Genomic DNA, 19,804 nt, shown 5'->3' with positions numbered 1-19,804 from the left:
TAAGTGACTCCTGGATAGGTACATGGAGCTTAGAAAAATAGAGGGCTATGGGTAGCCTAGGTAATTCTGAGGTAAGGACATGTTCAGCACAGCTTTGTGGGCCGAAGGGTCTGTATTGCACTGTGGGTTTTCTGTATTTCTATGAAAAAAAACAAAGGACCTTGGCAGAGAGCAGCAAATTTTAGAAATGTTTACTAAAATGTCAGCTGATTTAAGTTAAAGAAAATAAATATGAAACAAGAGCATAAGACAGACAAGTAAGTACAAGCTGACATCTACAATTGCTTGAGCATACTCTGCCAATCAAGAAGAGTTTGGTTAATTTAAACTAGGCCTCAGTTCCAGATTCCTGTCTGTTCCCCACAGTCCCATAGGAACACATAACCGTGCAGGAAAACTGGGCCAAAAGTTAACAAACCTCTAGACAATATTTTTACAAGTCAATTTGTTTGGAATGGGATCTCAAAATTCTGAAAAGTCAAAAACATAACCCTAGTGCTGCAAATCTGCCAAAAGGGATTATAGGATCAAATTGTAGGGAAAGCAACAAACAAAATTCTGGATGGTACAAATAATTGAAAAAAGACCAGCTTGATTAAATGCAACTATTATGTGAACAAGAAGGGGAGTGATTTTGAACTAACGTTTTGGACAACCATACCAAAATTGGCCCAAATTTTGCAAAACCAATTATGGCATTATTTGCAAACTATAGCAACTTGGGGATATTTGCATATGTAATGCAGAAATCTCAAAGCTGTTGTCAATGACTGGTACACTTTCATATTCAACAGTGTGTGCAGCCTTCTCCAAAGGTATTAAGCACAATTCCTGCAGTTACTGCTGTAACAATTAGTCAGATAATCCTAACACTTTTTTTTACAGATATCACTGCAGTAGCAAAAATATCTATAACTGATGTTTAAGCAAATATAACCATTGTAACCATTTTCACAAATTGGTGACAATGATTTCATCAATGAAGGATGCCTAAAGGATTCAGAGGTTCAAGGATCAACTTTATTCACCATATACATTTACATGTATTAGGAATTTGCTGTGATGTGGTGGTCATGGTGCAACGTACTACAAAAACAATATTCAATAATTATAAATAAAGAATTACACAAGATGTCAAGTTGGAGGATATTGAATAAAATGTGTATAAATACATAGATATCAGCATGTACTTACAATGAAAACATTAAAAATAGTGGTTTAAAGTGTTTACAGTGCAGTGAGTGGGATAATAAATAGAGGGTCTGGGTTAAAGTATAAACCTAAGTTACTAATGCACCAGGGCATTACAAATGAAAATGTCAAAGATAGCAAAAAGTTACACAGTAGGAGGTGCAACTTGTGGAAATCTGGAAAATTAATTAAAAATGCAGTGGAAGGTGTAAAATTAATTTGCAGGAAATGAGAAAAGGAAGCTTAATCTAAAAGGCAAACCTCATTTTAATGAGTAATTCAGAAAAAGAGGTATGATCAACATCTTAGAAATAATTAGAAGTGTTGGAATAGAATGCAAATTAGAATACTGACTAATCAGATCTCCTATGGAATTGTGTGCATTACAGTAAGAACCAAAACCACCCCAGAAGAATACTTAGAGCAGATATAGTGTAAACCAATTAGCATGCACGGGAACTTTAGGAGGTAATATAAAGAGAGTTTGTTCTCACAGAAAATAAAAATATTTTGAGGTGATTTTTAGTGCTGGCATAATCTTTTGTTACATTTAATATTGTTGGGTGAAGATTTCTTACATTAATGATTCAGTCATTAACAACAGAGCACTGTTCTTTTAAGTTGGAGTGCTTGTCAAATCTAATTCCCACCCATTCTGAAAGAAATTTTGAGTTAATGTTTCAGTGTAATCTCCAAGGGAAGATATGGTATAGTATGATATTTTATTAAAATTCAACTTGTAATCATTTTAGATCATTTCAAGATGTGCCATCACTGTGAGGGTCATGCACTTCTGGAACAGACAAAGTAATTGAAGCAGTCCAGAACGCAACAGGGAAAAATAAAAACAATCTTACAAGTTCTTTTTGTTTTTAACCTCCCTGTAAGATTAACTTAGTTCTATTTGTAATAGTATACCAAGACTATAAAAAATATTCAACCCCCTTGGAAGTTTTCATGTTTTATTGTTTTACAACATTGAATCACAATGGATTTAATTTGGCTTTTTTGACGCTGATCAACAGAAAAATACTCTTTTGTGTCAAAGTGAAAACAGATCTCTACAAAGCAATCTAAATTAACTACAAATAAAAAACAAAATAATTGATTGCATAAGTATTCACTCCTTTCAAGTCAGTATTTAGAAAATGCATCATTGGTAGGAATTACAGCCTTGATTCTACGTGGATAGGTCTCACTCAGCTTTGCACATTTGGAGACTACAATTTTTCCCCACTCTTCTTTACAAAACTGCTCAAGCTCTGTCAGATTGCACGGGGGTCGTGAGTGAACAGTCCTTTTCAAGTCTACCTACACATTCTCAATTGGATTGAGGTCTGGACTCTGACTTGGCCACTCTAGGACATTAAGTTTCTGGTTTTTAAGCCATTCCTGTATAGCTTTGGCTTTTTTGCTTGGGGTCATTATCTTGCTGGAAAAAAATCTTCTCCCAAGTTGCAGTTCTCTTACAGATTGCATCAACGTTTCCACCAGGATTTCCCTGTATTCTGCTGCATTTATTTTGCCCTTTACCTTCATAAGCCTTCCAGGGCCTGCTGTAGTGAAGCATCCCCACAGCATGATGCAGCCACCACCATGCTTCACAATGGGGATGGTGTGTTTTTGATGATGTGCGCCAAACATAGCGCTTAGTCTGATGGCCAAAAAGCCCAATTTTGGTTTCAGACCAAAGAACCTTCTTCCAGCTGACTTCAGAGTCTCCCAATTGCCTTCTGACAAACTCTAGCTGCAATTTCTTGAGTTTTATTCTATAGTGGCTTTCTCTTTGTCACTCTCCCATAAAGCTGCGACTGGTAAAGCAACCAGGCGACAGTTATTATATTCACAGTTTCTCCCATCCCAGTCGTTGATGCTTGTACTTCCTCCAGAGTTGTCATAGGTATCTTGGTGGCCTCCCTCACTAGTCCCCTTCTTACACGGTCACTCAGTTTTTGAGGATGGCCTGTTCTAGGCAGATTTACAGCTGTGCCATATTCTTTCCATTTCTTGATGATTAACTCAACTATACTCCAAGGGATATTCAGTGGCTTGGAAATATTCTTGTCTCCATCTCGTGATTTATGCTTTTCAATAACCTTTTTGTGAAGTTGCTTTGAGCGTTCTTTTGTCTTTATGGTGTAGTTTTTGCCAGGATTCTGACTCATCAGCAGTTGGACCTTCCAGAAACAGGTTTATTTTTACTACAATCAATTGAAACACCTTGACTGCATATGAGGTCTCCAAAAACAGATCTCCATTTAACTAGTTATGTGACTTCAAAAACCAGTTGAAGGCACCAGTGATGATGTGGTGTATCATATTAAAGGAGAGAGGGTGAATACTTATGCAATCAATTATTTTGTGTTTTATATTTGCAATTAATTTAGATCACTTTGTAGAGATCTGTTTTCACTTTGACACGAGTCTTTTTCTGTTGGTCAGTGTCAAAAAAGCCAAATTAAATCCACTGTGATTCAATGTTGTAAAACAATAAAACATGAAAACTTCCAAGGGGGTTGAATACTTTGCATAGGCACTATAATTCTTACTTGAAGACTAAAATTGTCATGTCATTGAATTCAACCTAAACTTCAGGAATTGTAAACCCTGCATTAATGACTCATGTGATTTGAACCAGAGAGACACATGGCTCCGGAATAATTAATTTTGTATGCTAATTGCATAATTTTCATTCAATTTATTCCCTCAAACTGTGAATTTAATTAGATCCCAAACTGCATTAGAAACATAAAACAATATTTGATTTAATTAGTTCTTTAGACTGTTGGGTCTTCAGAACAAACTTTGTTAGATGTAATAATTGATACAATTTGTTAACTCTTAATACAAAATAAGAATGCTTTGATTAACATTAAAAGAGGCAGTGTAATTGTAGCTGTATACAAATTTTGAGCATATTATGGAATTTAAAGTTATTACATCTCATTAATGGAAAGGCTTGAAATTTGAAGTGTAAGTTTCTCCCGAGGAATCGAAAGCCAAACTTACGTACAGCCTGCATGTACAACTGAGTAATACATACAAAATGCTGGAGGAACTCAGCAAATCAGGCAGCACCCATGGAAATGAATAAACGGTCGATAGTTTGGGCTAAGATCCTTCATAGTGACTGGAAAGGCAGGAGAGCGATGCCAGAAAGAAGGTGGGGAGGGCAAGGGGAACAAGCTAGAAGGTGATAGGTGAAGCCAGTTGGTTGGGGGAGGAAGGTGAAGTAAGAAGCTGGGAGTTGATAGGTGGAACAGGTAAAGGGCTGGAGAAGGAGAATGGACCATGGGAGAAAAAGGGAAGCAGGAGGAGCACTGAGTGGGGAATTGGAAAAAAAATGGAAAGGGGAGAGGGAAAATTAGTGGAAGTTGGAGAAAACAATGTTCGTGCTACCAACTTAAAGGCTACTTAGATGGAAAATGAGGAATACATAAGACTCAACACGAGGAAATCTGCAGATGCTGGAAATTCAAACAACAACACACACAAAATGCTGGTAGAACACAGCAGGCCAGGCAGCATCTATAGGGAGAAGCACTGTCGACGTTTCGGGCTGAGACCCTTCATCAGGACTGAGTGATTGGGACACTACAGGTGGATTTTCCATCTGCTAAAGAGCTTCAGACAGCTTCTGTTGCCTGGGTAAATCACCTGTGAGCATATTCACAACTTTTCAAATTGTTTGCATTTGTCTGCATCAACTATCAGGATCTTGAACCAGAGAAGAAAACGTCAGTTTTCCTCAACACTGAACTGATTCCACAACCTACGGACTCATCTCCAAGGACTCTACAACTCATGCTAGCAATATTATTTATTTACTTGTTTGTTTGTTTTTGTACACATTTGCACAATTTGTTGTCTTTTGCACATTTGTTGTTTGTCCATCTTTGTTGTGCACAGTTTCTATGGGGTTATCGATTCTATGGGGTTTCTTTGCATTCACTGTGAATGTCCACAAGTAAATGAATCGCAAACGGTGACAAGTATGTACAAAGGTAAAAAACTTGAAGTGTGAACAAGGGAGCAGAGTCCCATTGTAAGTTGGAGACAACCTGTACTCTTATTTGGAGATTTAAGTCCTTCTAGGATAGAATGTATATGCACAGGGAAGAGAAGTGGGATTAGGCCCTTGTGCCTGCACTACCATTCAGTAAGGTCCTCACGGCTACATTCCCAATACATCTTTCTTGTGAACTGGAGGAGGAAATTAGGTGGGGAAAAAAGGTGCCATAAAATATCTTTGGTAAGTAAAACTAAGGAGAATACCTGTGATGGCAGAGGGGAAGAAACTGTTTGTGAAATGTTACGTATGTGACATCAAGCTCCTGTACCTCTTCCCTGGTGATAGTCATAAGAAGAGGGCACATCCTGGATGGTAAGGAACCTTAATAAAGGATGCTGCCTTTTGAGACTCGCTTTTGAAGTCATCCTCGATGGTGGGGAGGTTAGTGGCCATGATGGAGCATCAGGAGCAAAAGGTAGCCAGGGAAGTAGTGGATCTCCTAAAGGACCAAGTAATAATCTTGTGTGGAGCCAGGCAATGTGAGCTAGCACCTAAATTAATACTTTTCATCTGCATTGTCCATGGAAAGGCTGCAGAAGATAGCAAGTTCAGGGAGGAGCACAGGAGTAACCTAGAGCAGGTCAGTTTTGAGAAGGAGGAGTTAGATGTCATGGAACGCATAACAATTGATAACGCCCCAGGGCCTCATGAGATCCATCCCAAGGTTGCTCTGAAAGCAAGGAAGGAGATACATGGGCACTGACAGAGATTCTTCCATCTCCGCCAGCCACAGGTAAGATGTCAGAAGACTGGAGGATAGCAAGTGTTGTTCTTTAGCAAGAGCCAGGTAACTGCAGGCCCATAAGCCTTATGAAGGAAAATTACTCAAAAAAATCCAAAGATATATGAATTACGTACCTAAGGGCTTATTGGGTATAGTCTGCATGGCCTTGTGTGGAGGAAATTTTGCCTCATTCATTTGAGTGAGTGTTAGAGAAGATGTATAAGAATATTGATAAAGGCAGAGCAGTAGACATCTTTATATGGCCTTTAGTAATGCACTTGATGACATTCACATGGTTGGTTGGTCCTGAAGGTTAAGGCATATGGGATCCAAGGCAAGCTACCTAATTGGATCGATAATTAGTTTAGTTATGAAGGCAAAGAAAAAGATGCTTTTCCGAATGGAAATCTATGGCCAGTGGTGTGTTGCAGGTTCTGAAGCTGCACTTACTGTAATAAATGTAGGAGGTCTGATTCATCTGATATAGACGTTGATGGTGTGGTGGGTAGCAATGCAGGTTGCCTACATCCACAACAGGGAATATATCAGATTGAAACTTGGGTGAAGTGTTGGCAAATGGAAATTTAACCCTAACAAGCGCAAGCTGATGCATTTTATTTTTTTTAAGAGATACAACACAGTAACAGGCCCTTGTGATCCAACGAGGCCACGCCGGCCATTAGATCTATGTGACTAATTAACTCCTCGCCCATACACCTTTGGAATGTGGGAGCAAACTGGCACGCCCAGAGGAAACCCACATGGGGAAGAACACACAGACTTCTTACAGTCAGTGGCAGGAATTGATCCCAGCGCACCGGCGCTCCAGTAGCATTACTCTAACTGCCATGCTACCAAGCGAAATAGAGATGGGACATGCACAGTAACTGGAACTGGAAGTAACTAAAGAATGTTGATGGACAGAGGGACCTTGGTCAAGTCCACGGTTGAGGAAACAGCAGATAAGGTCGATGAGATGCTGTAAAAGGCAAAGGGGATGCTCATCTTCATAGCTCGGGCATAGAGTAAACGTTGAAATATAATGTTGCAACTTTATAATTGGACTACATTTGGAACAGCGAACAATCTGCTTGAAGAACTCAGTGAGTCAAGCAGCATCTGTGGGAGGAAAGGGTTTATCAATGTTTTAGATGGAAACCCTGCATCAGGAATTCTGCAGACCCGACATAGGGAAACCTTGACAATCAACCTGAATTGATCTCACCAGCACTTTACGCAATTAATGCAGGATATTTCTAATCTTGCATTCAAATCCTCTTGCAATAAATGGCAAAGTGCTATTTGCTTTCCAGTGTGTTTGCTGTATCTCCAGATTAGCTTGCAGTGACTCATGTACTAGTACACCCCGATCCCTCTCAACACCAACACCTTTCAATTTCTCACCAAGTAAATCATATTCTCTTTCTATTTTATCTGCTGAAGTGGGTAATTTCATACTTATCCATATTATTTCATTCATTATGTCTTTGCCCATTCCCTCAGTCTATCCATAATAGCTCAAAGTCTCTTTATACCCTGATCATTGCCCACATACCAATCAGCTTTGTATCATCAATAAACATGGACATAATATATGATATAATAATAATACATGATTCCTCATTCCACATGAATGATTCCTCATTCAATTCTCTGAAGAGTTGTAAACAACTGAAGCCCCAGCATCAGTCCCCATGATATCCAACTGGGCACAACTTCCTAACCTAAAAAACAATCCATTTATTTTGTCTCTGCTTTCTATGCATTAACCATCTGCACCTAACACATGCATACAACCACCCCCCCCCTTTACCATGCACCTTAATAATCTCCTTCATGCAACTTATCAAAGCCCTTCTGAAAATCCAAAATACATCATGGTTTTCAAAACAAAACTCTGGAACATGCAGTACTTGTCTTAGATGGTTATACAGCACTGTAGCACACAAACAGGCCCTTCAGCCCATCTAATCTAAGCCAAACTATTGCTCTGCTTAGTCCCAACAACCTGTGACTGGACCCCAGCTCTCCCTACCTGTCCCATCCATGTGCCTACCCAAACTTCTCTTTGGTCAAACCTGTATCCACCACTTATGCTGGCAACTCGTTCCACAGAATCGCCACCCTCTGAATGAAGTTTCCCCCTCATGTTCCCCTTAAATATTTCACCTTTCACGCCTAACCTATGTGTCTCAACATTATTTAGTAGAATTTCCAATACAAAAATGTAAAGAACAAAATAATTGTTTCTCCAGATGAAGCACAAAAAGAACACAAAAAAATAAAAGGGCACAATAATAAAAAAGCACAATCAATATAAATATGTAAGATAGCTTATATATACATAGATAGACTGTATGTCCATAAAGTGACACTAGGCTGTACATAAGGTGACTGACAGGAAATAGTGGTGGAGTTAATAGGTGGAGGAATTGACCAGATGGGTGTGGATGCTACATGTTCTCCTCCCTGAAGGGAGTGGAATAAACAGAGAGGGTGGGGTCCTTCATGATGTGTCTGACATCTTTCTGTATGTATGTCCTTGACCGGGAGTAGACTGGTGCCACTGATGCAGTGGGCAGTCTTGTGCTCAAGTTCTAGTCTCACCCAACCTCAAAAAAAGGCCTATCTATATCCCTTATAACTTTGCCTCTCCATCTCCTCAACCTCCAGAGAATAAAGTCAAATCAAATCAAAATTAAATCAACTTTAATTATCATTCAGCCACACATGAATACAGATGAATGAGACAGTGTTCCTCTGGGGCCAAGGTGCAAAAATATACACGCGCATTCAAAATAGCAAGAAAGAAAAAAGAACATAGTCACACAAGAAAGCACATTTTTAGTCTAAGACCTTGAGTGATAATTACCACAAATTGATTGGTTTCTGGCAATCTAGCTTGTAATTCCACCAATCGAACACTGGAGGGCAACACCAATGGAAGAGGCCTGCTCCACCCGAACATGGACGCCATGCTATACTACCTTTGGCGTTTCCCCACCTGGACTGCAGCAGCAGGCAAGCCCGTGCTTGAGGACTATTCCTCACTACAACCGAAGCAACAATGCCGCTTTGCCATTTGTTTCTCCCCTAAACGAGAGAAACAGGCCCGTGGCAATCAGTATCCACCAGGGTCTTGCGATTGCATAAGGAAAGTCCAAGGCAGTCACTCACGATATCATTGCACGCTGCCTTTGCGCCCCAACTCCAGTGCCTTTGAGAAGCAGGCAGCAGCGCGGTCTGCACCCAGATCAGCTCCTCCAATCCCAATCTGGCTTCTCATGCAGCCCGCTGTCGGCCTCTCTTCTTGCGGCCCACCTGCCCGAGCCCGACTCTTCTCCCATGGTCGCCTGCTGACCACCCCTTTTCTGAACCGCTGGCCAACTCCTACAACACCCCAGCCGCCATTCTGAACAACGAGCTGCTCACCGATGCAGTAGACCTGTTGTACCCATAGTTATTGGAGTCCAGTATGGTCTTACAACTAAACAGAACACATTTAACAATGAAAAAAGCAGCTTTGATAGGCCCGAGAGGCCGCTGCATCTAATTGAACCGCCATCTTACCAAAGTCCCACTTTTTTTTTACTATGATTTGTAAGGTATGAATTCCTCTTTCCATTTTATGTTGACTCTGCTCAATCCTATCTGGTTACCACTTCCATTATTATAAATGCCAACATTTTCTCCACTATTAAAAGCAAGATCTTTATATCTTTGATTGTTCACACCAAAAAGTCATGTGTTATTGCAGAGTTCAAAAACCATTGCCAGAATCTGTGGTTAATTATTGCCCAGACATTTGGGTGAAAGGGAATGGGGGACATCCATTGAACACTGCAGCTGTGTAATTGTCTATTAATGTATGCAATGGCTGGCATTAATGCTGCATAACACATGAACAGTGACTTTCTTAAGAGTGCAACCAACATCAATGGAGTTGTATGGAGGTTCAGAGACACCAAGAGTATGGCACTCCCAATCACTGAGCACATTTACAAGGGGTGCTACCACAGGAGAGCAGCATCTGAATCAGAATCAGGTGTACCATCAGTGGCATATAAGACCATAAGACATTGGAGCAGAATTAGGCCAATTGGCCCGTTAAGTCCGCTCCACCATTCGATCATGGCTGATCCTTTTCTCCCCTCCCTGGCCTTCTCCCTGTAACCTTTGGTGCCGTGTCCATTCAAGAACTTATCAAGCTCTACCTTAAATACACTCAATGACCTGACCTCCACAGCTGCCTATGGTAGTAAATTCCACAAATTCAACAGTCTCTCCACATCTCTGTTTTAAATGGACACCCCTCTATCCTGAGGCTGTGCTCTCTTGTCCTAGATGCCCCCATGTTGTGATGGAAAATAACTGGTTCTTTGAGTCTCAACAGTAGAGGCCTGGACACACACAGTTTTAATAATAAGGAATTTATTTACAAGGGGAAGTCGGGTCAACACAAGCAACTACAATACACAGGAAGCGGTGTGGAGACAGGGTACGGTTACACAAACAAAGAACAAGGGAAAAGCACTACAACAGCTATCCCCCTTGACCTTAGATAGCTGCAGCTCCTTCACCAGGACAAACGATAGACCTTCCCAAGCATAAATCAATGCACTTACCTCCAATGTGGTGGTCTGTAAGAGAGAGCTAGCCAAGGCCAAGTCTCACCTTTTAAAGCATGGGGCTGGGCGAGATAATCCAAGTAAGGTGACCAATAATTTAGGTGTGCATTGATTAGTTGGGAGGGACCAAATGTTGATTGGCATGTGGTGTGTCCTCCGACCAGCCAGGTGGCAGTGCGTCTGTCACGTGGCCGGTATCTCTGGATACACCCCACCACGGGAAACATCCTTTCCACATCTACTCTGTCTAGGACTTTCAATATTCAAAAGGTTTCAATGAGATTCCACCCCCCCCCCCCCATCCTCCTAAATCCAGTGAGGACAAACACAGAGCTATCAAAAGTTCGTCCTATGATAACCCTTTCATTCCTGGGATCATCCTTGTGAACCTCCTCTGAACCCTCTGCAATGCTAGCACATCTTCTCTTTGATGAGGATTCCAAAACTGTTCACAATACTCAAGGTGAGGCCTCGCCAGTGCCTTATAAAGCCTCAGCATCACATCCCTGCTCTTGTCTTCTAGACCTCTTGAAATGAATGCTAACATTGCATTTGCCTTCCTCACCACTGACTCTACCTTTAGGGTGTTCTGCACACCCTCCCAAGTCCCTTTGCATCTCAGATTTTTGGATTTTCTCCCCACTTGGAAAATATTCTGCACATTTATTTCTTCTACCAAAGTGTATGACCATGCATTTTCCTACATTGTATTTCATTTGCCACTTTCTTACCCATTCTCCTAATCTGTCTTATTCCTCTGCAGTGTTCCTGTTTCCTCAACACCACCTGCCCCTCCACCAATCTTCATATCATCTGCAAACTTGGCATCAAAGCCATCTATTCTATCATCTAAATCATTCATATACAGCATAAAAAGCGGCCCCAACACCAACCCCTCAGGAACACCACTAGTCACTGGCATCCAATCAGAAAATGATCCTTTTATTCCCACGTGCTGTCTGCTACCAATCAGCCAATGCTCTAACCATGCTAGTAACTTTCCTGTAAAACCATGGGCTTTTAACTTGGTAAGCCGCCTCATGTATGGCACCTTGTCAAATGCGTTCTGAAAATCCAAATATCCAACATTCACTACATCCCCTTTATCTATCCTACTTGAAATCTCCTCAAAGAATTCCTTAGGTCTGTCAGGCAAGATTTTCCCCTAAGAAAACCATGCTGACTTTGTCCTATCTTGTCTTGCGTCACCAAGTACGCCATACCCTCATCCTTAACAACTGGCTCCAACGCCTTCCCAGCCACTGAGGTCAGGCTAACTGGTCTATAATTTCCTTTCTGCTGCAGTCCTCCTTTCTTAAAGAGTCGAGTGACATTTGCAGTTTTCCAGTCCTCCGGCACCATGCCAGAGTCCAATGATTTCTGAAAGGTCATTACTAATGCCTCCACTATCTCTACTGCTACCTCTTTCAGAACCCTAGGGTGCAATTCATCTGGTCTGGGTGACTTATGTACCCTTAAGTCTGTCACCTAAGCACCTTCTCCCTTGTAATAGTAACTGCACTCACTGCTGGTGTCTTCCACAGTGAAGACTAATGCAAAATACTCAGTTAGTTCATCTCCCATCTACTTGGCCCCCATTATTATTTCTCTGGCCTCATTTTCTAGTGGTCCTGTATCCACTCTCATCCCTCTTCTATTACATACTTGATAAAGCTTTTAGTATCCACTTTGATATTGTTTGCTAGCTTGATTTTATATTTCATCTTTTCCCTCCTAATGATTCTTCTAGTTGCTCTCTGTAGGGTTTTAAAAGCTCCCCTACAGAGAAGTCTTCCCACTAATTTTTGCTTTGCTGTATGCCTTCCCTTTTGCTTTGAGACCCCCTATCAGCCACAGATGTACTATTTTGCCATTTAAGTATTTCTTCATTTTTGGTATACATCTATCCTGCATCTGGCTCAATTTTCCCCAGAAACTCATGCCATTGCTGCTCTATTGTGAAATTTGTTTTGCAGCAGCAGTACATTGCAATACATGATAATTAAAACTATAAATTACAATACGTATATAAAAAGATACTGAGGCAATGTTCATGGGTCCATCGTCCATTCAGAAATCTGATGGCGGAGGGGAAGAAGCTGTTCCTGAGTGTGTGAATTGGGCTCCTGTTCCTCCTCTTTGATGGTAGCAATAAGAGAGTATGTCTTGGGTGATGTGGGTCCTAAATAATTGATGGCGCCTTTTTGAGGCATCAGATTTTGAAGACATTATTTACTTACTTTTTAAAATTTATTTTTTCACTATTTTCTCTCTTTTGTACATTGGATAATTGTCAGTCTTTGTTGTGCATTATTTTTCATTAATCTATGTATTTCTTTGTTTTCCTGTAAACGCCTGCAAGAAAATTAATCTGAATGTAACATATGGTGACATATATGTACTCTGATAATAAATTTACTTTGAATTTTTAACATAAGGGTACGTAGTTGCGGAATGAAAGCAAATGAAAAGCATTGAAAATAACTTCCATCATTCCAGCTGACGCTGAGGATCAAATAATATCATCTTTTGACAAAGCAGTTCAATTTAAAGGTATTTTAAACACTGGCTTTATTGCACACATGCGGTGGTGATAGAGCTGATATATTGTTCATGGGTCCCACTGGAGCCACCTGCCAATCAAATTAAAACGGTGGCAGGGTTTGTATTTTTGGAAACAACCATCTCATAATATAACTTTTAAACTTGTTCATTTGTCCTTTCAGTTCCTATTTTTATAAAACCAACACTCTAGCAATCTGCAGCAATTAGTTACAGAAGATATTAACTGGAAGACACTTGTTAGAACAAGGAAGTTACGATTTGTTTTACATGGCACAGAAAAGGGCAGTACTGTATTTAGACCTGCAGACGTTCAGCCATTCCTGTATCTCTCTGCAGCTGCCTCCTCTCGTACACAAAAGGCCTTCACAATTCCATAATCCATCTATAAACTGTCAATCCATGATGAATTTACAACAGATCCACATAATTCAACTCTTAATCCCTTCTCACCTATTTTTGAAAGCAACAGCCCTAGATAGAAAAGATCTCCATCTAGTGGTGTAGCAATAAACATTGTGAGATGCAGACTACATACTACATCAGATATACAAGGGGTGATTGATAAGTTTGTGGCCTAAGGTAAAAGGAGTCAATTTTGGAGAACCTAATACATATTTTTTTCAACATTGTCCCCTCCTACATTTACACACTTAGCCCAGAGGTTGTGGAGCATACGGATCTTGGACCTCCAGTAAGTGTCCACAGCAGGGGTGATTGATCATTTCGTGGCCTAAGGTAGAAGGAGATGAGTTACTAACTTCAAACTTTCTGCATAATCACTCAAAGAGTTGACCTGCATGTGCACGTAACGAGAGCTATATAACTAATCTCCTTCTACCTTAGGCCACGAGCTTATCAATCACCCATCTGTGGACCATTTCTGGAGGTCCAAGACGCCGACTTCCACAAAGAAGGGATCCGTATGCTTCACGACCGCTGGACTAAGTGTGTAAATGTAGAAGGAGACTATGTTGAAAAATAAATGTGCTAAGTTTTCTAACATTGACTTCTTCTACCTTAGGCTACAAACTTATCAATCACCCCTCGTATACCTTCGGAAGAAATAGTAGGACAATTTATTTAACACATTTATTTACTGTTTGTATGTATTATCCTTCCCAGCATTCCCCCCCCCCCCACCCCCAGACCTGATGAAGGGCCTTGGCCGAAAATATCAACTGTTTATTCCCCTCCTTAGATGCTGCTAACCTGCAGAGTTCCATCAGCATTTTGTGTGTGTTGCTCTGGATTTCCAGCAACTACAGAATCTTTTGTGTTTAAGTATTATCATCATCCTTGCTTGAAAACAAATGAACAATAAAAGATTATGCTGGTAGCTGTGGGCTCATTAGGAAGGGGAACAGTGACCTTGGAAGCAACACAAGTGAACAATATTGCTGGGGCTCCAAGATTGGAATCTTAAGTGGTTACACAGAATCAACCTTTACTTACGGGAATGATGCAATCACAATTAGGATGAGCTCATGTAGTGTGTAATCATTGTACATTCAAACAGAACTAGGTTCAATGTGCATGTATGATAGTAGCAATAACTTTCAAAGATGATTTATACAAAGGCTTTAATAAAACAAGGCATTTTATGTACAGTACATCACGGTACAGTGGTTACCCAATTTCCCTCGGGATCAATGAAGTATGTCTGTCTGTCTGCCTTAGCACAACCCTTTGTAGTACAGGTGACCCAGGTTCATTTTGTGCCACTGCCAGTGAAGAGTTGGTACTTTCTCCTTGTAAGCATGTGGGTTTCCTCCAGGTGCTCCGGTTTCCTCGCACAGTACAAAGCCGTACCAGTTGGTAGGTTAATTGGTCATTGTAAAATGTGATTAGGGTAGGATTAAGTCAGAACATTGCTGGGCAGCGTGGCTCAAGAAGGGCTGGGAAGGTCCATCAATAAATAAATAAGTAAACAAACAAAAATTGCTGGAGTTGCTGTACAGCACCAAACTGTCCCTTTAGTAATATAATCTCATACATGATTCTACATAACAGGATTAGAAGGGAAGGCAATGAATTTGGACACCATTTACAAAATTCAGATTCCTGGAAATGAAATATTTTACCTTTGAGGAAAACTATTTTCATTTTGACTTAATTCCAGGTAACAGATTTATCTGTTATACCCCAACTTGAAAAGCAGCTGATGCATATTTAAAAGATAAATTAAGTAGATCTGGAGTCCAGGAGAAACATGCTGACCTCGGAAGAGACGCAACGTTATTCTGATTTAAAAATAAGTTATAAGAAGTTATACATAGAATAGCACTCTGTTTCCTGGAATAAAGAAGGTGGCATGTAATTTAAAATGTTTATTTTAGGTATGTTTAAGTATTTGAAAGGTTTCTTTCCCCTGCTAATGGGAAAATTCAGGACAAAGGAATGTAACCTTAACACCAGAGCCAGCCCAACGAGGGAGGATGTTTGCCATACTTCTAGGGATGCTCCCTCGCAGCAGGCAGTATGAAAATCAATAGATTTAAATCTATTAACAGACATTTGCATTAAATGATATATACCAAAGCCAGATGGATAGTGGTTTGGATTAGCAACTCCTGGATGTGAAATAGGCTGGAGAACCTTGGGGATTTACTCCTGTTCAGATATTCTTGATGGTGATAGAAGTTTTCCAGAGTTCCATGGTCACACGGTGACAGCAGTATTTTATGTAAACTGGTGTGCAACATTTACAGAGTGATCTCCCCATGCTTGACGTGTGTTATCAGTGAAATGAGTCTCTTAGATTTAGAAAGCCACTTTACGGAAAAAAAAAGCTACTGCATTGGATTAAAAACTGCAAGGATTTCTTTTGAAATCCTGCTGCTCCTGTTCTTGTAATACTTTGTGTTTGTGTCCATCTTAGCCTTTCTCACCTTCCCTTCTCAGCCCGTCTGTAATCTCTAACAGTGTTGACCATCTGCCAACCTCCTCTGATTTATCTACTCTTCTTCTAGCCTGTGGGACTGACTTGGCCCAACTCTGATTTGATCTAAAAAGTCACACTACATCATCTGCAATGACTTCATTGGCACCCCTGCACTATCAATTTTGTAATCTTTCTGTCACTCTACTTTTTCCTTTTGCATGTTGCCACTTGGAAACATCAATAAAAATTATTCTAAATTATTCCAATATTAATGGTCTCTGGATCTTTTTCACCACTGCTTTACTTGATCACTTTCTCAGTTCTGGATTAGCAGAAATTTCCTGAAATGAAATGTTTACAAGGTCTAAACCATTATAGCCAACATCTTCCCTTTCTCCACTCTCCCTCCCCAAAACTACCTGATACCAAGTCAGGTAGTGTGTACCCTTAGCGCTGTATTTTATTTGGAGTTAAGTTTTGATCATCTTGGCTCCATCATCAGAATAGTCTTCTCATTCCTTTGCAGTGTTATCATTTTCAAATTAAACTCATCCATAATCTAAACTTGATTATTCCTACGTTCTTCTGACTGCCTGCTAACAAACACTTTTCACAAACCTCATGCAAAGCTCTGCTGCCTCTCTCCCTCTCTAAATAGTATCGTCTCACTCACCCAGCATAACTCTATTCTGAGCAGGTCTAGTCACAGGTGCAAAAAACACCTCATTTTAAAAACTAAATCCTTATTTCATTTCCCTCTGTGCCTCAGTCTTCCCTAAGTCTGTATCCTCTACCAGTCTTAGACAACTTGAGATTCCTGTGTTGTTCCTTTACTGACATGGTATATGTTCTTTTTGGCTTTCTCTTTGGTAATTATGCTCTTAGTTCCAAGGTATTGTTGCCAAAGCCTTTTGTTCTGGTCTCCTCCTTGAAACCCCAACTAACCATAAAAATGCTCTTTAAAATCTAAATCTGTTTGCAAGCTTTTTGTCGTCCATCTTGGAAGCTAATTCTCCAGCACAAAAATCAGTATTTTATTACTGATAAGGCACTTGTTAAATGATGCGATAAATTTAGGCACATCACAGACATTAAATAAATGAAGTTTGATCAAATACACAAGAGATTTTGCAATGCTAGAAATCTTGGAGCACACACAAAATCCTGGAGGAATTCGTCTGGTCAGGCAGCATCTATGCAGAGGAATAAATAGTCGATGTTTTGGATCAGGACCCCTTAACAGGAGTGGAAAGGAAGGGAGAAGTGTTGATTTTAGTGGTAGTCATGGTTTCCTCTTTCAAGCTCCTTTCAAGTCCTTCCTAGTTCTGATAAAGGATCTTCTACCAGTAAAATTAACATTGCTTCTCTTTGCTCAGAAATGGCCTGACCTGTTCTGTAGTTCTGTTCTTATTTCAGATATCCAGCCACTGTTTTTTTTTAAAACTTGGTGGTGGTCTTTGTTGAATGCTGAATGTTGAGAAGGAAACAAAGTCAATTGAATCTGCAATCACACCTGATGCTTGCAATGCTTCTATGATAGTATACATTTCTTTATTAAGTTGCCAAATGTTGATTAATTCAAAATGTAGTGAGACATACAAATGCCCTCACTTGGAAAACTATTTCCAGGAGAGAGTAATCTGCCATTAAACCTTCAAGTTAGTGAGCAGTACTACTGTAAGTACCAGGAAAATAAGGTATTTGAAATACTTTCAGATGAATCTACAAACAGCCTGGAAATTGCTCTTGTTCAATATTGATTGGGAGTCATCAATCCCCATTAGTTCTTTAGTAGGACTATGGACAGAAGTCTGTTTATAATTCAATTATGTCATGTTAGTGTTTTTATCTCTTTCCTGATATGAATCATAAACAGAATTCTGTTCATAATTTAGGTCAGCAAAGAGGTAAAAATACACTGTAAAATGACATAATTGTATTATAATTACTGCATATTTAATGGAAGAAGTTGATACTCATTCCACTAATGCCTGCTTTGTTATGATTCAGATAGTGTTGATGCCATATTATAGCAATCCTAACCTCATCTGAAAGGGACTGGGGCAAAATTAGTACTTTGTCTTGGGAAAATAATTAATTCACATGTTTTCTAAACTGTGGCTTTTCCCCTATCTCAGTGGTCAGGGCCTTCAGCTATGACAAATTTCTTTCCTACTATAATCACCCCAACACCATCATCATTACCTATCCCATCCTGTCCACTTAGCCAGAAAAAGAACTGCTTTTCTTCTGCCCCTCCTTCTGTTCTCTCTATAACTTCCACCATCTTCAATCAGGTCCTCCCACCAAACACATGTTCCCTTCCCCTTTCCTTTCTGCATTCCACAGGCACCTTTCCCTCTAACTTCCAGGTCCATTCTTCCATCTCCACCATTATTCCTCTTCTCAAATCAATTGGTAAGCAGGTTTAGTATTGTACATGTACAGAGATAGAGTGAAACACTTTATTTCGCATGCTGGCAATACTGATCATTTCATCCCCTCAGTACAGGGGAAAGCGGTAACACAATGGAGAATAATGTGTTAGTTACCAGGAGAGTGTAGTGCAGACAGACAATAAGGTGCAATGACGAGGTAGATTAAACTGGCATCCATGCTGGATTTCAAGGTGAGTGGTCCAGGGTTCGAAGTTGGCCGGCTCCGTCTGCGCTTTCCACCCATGCTGGGTTGAGTGTCGGGTTTGCATCTCAACCTCGTATAAAGCAAACAAAAAAATGCTAAAGAAATGGCAAGTGTGCCATCCAATGCACCACAAGGCGTGGAAAGGAACGATAGCAGTAAGGCAGATTGTGAAATGAAGAATCCATCTTATCGTGCTCAAACTCCATTGTAAAATCGTGCAATTCTACAGTTTTTTAAAAAAACAGAACACCTCTTTGCTGACTTAAATTGTATACGATTTCACTTGAAACTGCAGGAGATGTAATAGCTGTTACAATCCTTCATCCATTCCTATCATCCAGGGATCCAGGTGAAGCATTTGCAGTTCATCCACTACAATGTCAGAATCAGAATTAGGTTTATTATCACCAGCATGTTTTGTGAAATTCATTAACTTAGCAGCAGCAGTTCAATGCAATACATAATATAGAAGAGGAAAAAAGTAAAAATAAATAAGGAAATCAATTACAGTATTTATATTGAATAGATTAAAAATCATGCAGAAACAGACATAATATAGATTTAAAAAAAGGGGTAGTTTTCATGGGTTCAAGGTCCATTTAGGAATCAGATGGCACAGGGGAAGAAGCTGTTCCTGAATCGCTGAGTGTGTGCCTTCAGGCTTCTCTACCTCCTACCTGATGGTAAGAATGAGAAAAGGGCATGCCCTGGGTAAATTTACAACCCTCTGCAGCTCCTTTTGGTCCCGTGCAGTACCTCCCCCCCCAACCAGCAGTAATGCAGTCTGTCAGAATGCTGTCCATGGTACATCTATAAGTTTGAGTGTTTTTGTCAACATACCAAATCTCTTCAAACTCTGAATGAAGCATAGTTGCTCTCTTGCCTTCTTTATAACTACATAAATATGTTGGGACCAGGTTAGATCAGAGATCTTGTCAACCAGGAACATGAAATTGCTCACTGTCAACTTCTGAACCCTCAGTGAGGATTGGTATGTGTTCCTTTGTCTTACCCTTCCTGAAGTCCACAATCAACTCTTTCATCTTACTGACATTGAGTGCAAGGTTGTTGCTGTGACACCACTCCACTAATTGGTATAT

The sequence above is a fragment of the Hemitrygon akajei genome, chromosome 22 (assembly GCF_048418815.1).
Source record: "Hemitrygon akajei chromosome 22, sHemAka1.3, whole genome shotgun sequence".
In the NCBI taxonomy this organism is placed as follows: Eukaryota; Metazoa; Chordata; class Chondrichthyes; order Myliobatiformes; family Dasyatidae; genus Hemitrygon; species Hemitrygon akajei.
Note: the sequence above shows the minus strand (reverse complement) of the source record.